We start from the raw sequence: 3,039 nt of genomic DNA on the forward strand, positions 1-3,039 counted from the left end.
CAGCCTGCGGCGATGGGGCGGCCGCCGGTGTGGTGAGGACGGCTGCAAGCCCCAGGGTTGTCTGAGACGGGGCACTGACTGAGTCGAACTAATGCTTCTGTTTTACTGAGGTCTGAAGCTCTCTTAACATTTAAAATTTCACCCAAGATGCAGATGGTGGGGCTTAAGTGTCTCTCAGTCAAGACAAATGCAGACCTATTCCCACTTTTTCACATAGTAGTCACACAAGCCAACAAATAGCATGCTTCAGCGGTCTAACTCATTCACCTGCGGCGTCCGAGCACGGTGTGGCAGGCGTGGGGGGCCTCCTGGCAGAGGCTCCACGTCCGTACGCAGCTGGGCAAGCCTAGCCGGCTGCAGGAATAACACAGGGTGGGGGCAGAGCAGGCTAGAATGATCCAGAAGGAAGGCAGCTGAGATTGGACCTCCAAAGATGATGGGAAGCCAGTGGTCAGCGGGACAGAACTCAGGAGGAAGCAATCTGAGCGGAGGCCCTAGCACCAAGGGCTGCGGGATGGCGATCCCACGTCAGGCTTCCGGACTCTTGGCGCTACCTGGGTTTCCTGTAGACTGAAGGTCGGAACTCCATCCATGAACATTTCAACATGGGGAAGGAATCAGAATTCCTTCTCTGGAATCTCCAGAAAGAAGTAGCTACTGAAATGTTTAAAACCAAAGGCAAAATCGTGTTATACTGTTGGGTTTTTTAAATTAATCTGATGGGAGAAACTGTTGAGAGACTGAGGACGAAAAGCAGTCAATTCTTCAGGGCTACCACTGAGATATCTACTGTGGGGTTTAGGAATAACACCAGAATTTGTGGGATCCTTCTATCTGGGGATTAGAGAGCAGCAAGGAGCCTAGGAGGTAATAGGCTAGTCTTCAGAGGGGGAAAAAAACTACACTGCGAAGAAAATTAACCGCAAAACACAAAACACAAGATTACTGTCCTAAAGACTGAGTAGAAGTCCCAACTCTGAGCTGCTAAATGCATGAGATTTCAGCGGCCGGGTGAGGAATGAGAGGCAAGCCAATGGAACATTGAGCATTGTTCAATCCAGTGGAAGGTTCCGCCTGCTATGAGATTAAGAATCCAGATGTCTTAACACCGATGCTGTGTAGCGAAGGGCCGTTTTCTCGGTAGGTGGGGAGGCTCGTACCAGCTTAGTGTGTGAGCACGGTTTGAAAGTTAGGTTTGTAGTTTGGGTTCTCCGTGGGCGAGCTGTTCTACCTGCCCACACCTGTGGTAGGTAAAATACTGAGAGAGCTCTTGGAAACCAAGTTTGAGATTCTCCCTGTGTCTCTGTGGTATATTTGAAAACCCAATCTCTTAAAAAAAAAAAAAAAACCTTCATAAAATGTGGGCACTTTTCTTCTTGTGGCAGACAAAATAGTGGCCCAGTCGAGTACACGCATAATGAAACCAGCCATTTAATCTTCTTAACTGACCTTTTTAATGGTTGATATTTAGATAAGACATTACACTTTGCTTTTTGAATTGCTAATTCATGCAAAAGAGGCAAAAATGTTTAAGTTGAGCCGTAGGAAATTGCCGATATGGAACCATTGCATATGGTTTGATATAATTAAATGACTTTTATTCCCCTCTTTCCTTTTTCTGTACCCTAAAGTCCATTTTGATTTTATCATGGGCATCCCTGGGCTTTGTAAGCTTAACAAACGAGCTGAACCCCCTATCTCACCCCATAAGGCTCCGAATTACCTAGGCTAGTGAAGGACTTCACAAAACCTCTGAGCCAGAGTCAGAAAAACAGCTTTTTTAGAGAGCCTCAGGGCGGGAGGTCATTATGTCGTGGGGGCAGAGTGCAGAGAGCGGCTGCCAGGCTCGGCATAGGGGCCCAGAACCAGCACGAAGTTTATTCAGTAGCCTTCTCTCCCTAACGACCAGCCATGCGCAGAAACTCGAAAGGCGAGGCTTCTGTGTGTGTGTGCTATTTGCAGAGGTGGAGAGAGAGGCTGGTCAGCTCTTCAGCTGGGTCTTTATAAAGCCTTGCTTCTCTCTCCTGTTGCTTACGTATTTCATCCCGGAGGGAAGAAGCTAACAGAAAAGCCCTGGGAGGGGTCTTGAAAAGAGCCAACCTCGTAGGAGCCACGCTGTCCTCATTCAAGTCAAGGCTGCGTTGTCATTTTGGTTTTCCAGGATGCTTTCAGCAAATTAATAAGAAATTACCCTCATAAGGAGGAAACATAATCAGAGTTCTCCAGCCTAGTCCTAAATCAGTCTCTAGATTGTTGTGTTTTCCCCAAAAGGGTCCTGTAGTCCTGACTGCAAACGTTTTATTCGGACCTACTTCAATTTAAGTAAATGGAGATTTGCCAAGATCAGAATTTTGCTGGGGTTGTAGTGATTTGGTTGGATTTTTTAGTCAATGGATCAGAGTAAGTCACTGACCTATGGTCCTAATTTTTGTTTGCAAGATGTGGAGAATAATCCCGACCTTACCAGGGGTCCCGGCAAATGAGTCTGTTCGTCTAAATGCTTCCACCTCTAGACGCTTTATGCCTGTGCCGAGAGGGGAAAACTAGATGCCATGAAGCCCCCAGACCTTCTAACTCAAGGCCAACCATCTGCTGCCAGTCGGGCCTAAATCAGATTGAAACTGCTGAGTGCATCCAATTTAGCCTCTCACACACATGCTCCGGGGGGGGGGGGGGGATGTTCCAGAACATACTCCGTGAAGTACAACTGAAAACATCACGTTTGAACACCGTAGTGCAGGAAAGGGAGAGACGGGTGACTTGAGTGGATGGACTGGGTAGGTGGGGGGGGGGTGATTAAAAACCTGTCCTCTTTGCCCCCTTTCGTGGAAAGAAAAGGGTTTGGTCTTAACTGAGTAGCTGACTCTCCAGTGCGAAGGCTTTGGAGAAGCGGTCTTTTCAGTACAACCTGGGATTAAGCGGAGTCCCCCTTGCAGTCCAGTCAGCTTTCTACCTTGTCACACTTAGCTTGTCCCCAGGCCCGAATCCCTGCTGGACTCCTCAGGAGGGGCGTGGGCCCATTTAATGCCCAGAGCGGGG

General features: G+C 48.2%; 1 long non-coding RNA gene across 1 annotated transcript in view; it reads left to right on the forward strand.

The window, feature by feature from the left end:
- Nucleotides 1-6: 6 nt before the first annotated feature.
- LOC103665152 overlaps nucleotides 7-3,039 on the forward strand; it is a 5,643-nt gene continuing 2,610 nt past the window's right edge. Inside the window, exon 1 of the long non-coding RNA XR_569243.2 lies at nucleotides 7-3,039. This exon is cut by the window's right edge and continues 792 nt beyond it. This is a non-coding gene — a long non-coding RNA (uncharacterized LOC103665152).

This window comes from Ursus maritimus (assembly GCF_017311325.1).
Source record: "Ursus maritimus isolate PB19 chromosome X unlocalized genomic scaffold, ASM1731132v1 scaffold_X1, whole genome shotgun sequence".
NCBI lineage: Eukaryota > Metazoa > Chordata > Mammalia > Carnivora > Ursidae > Ursus > Ursus maritimus.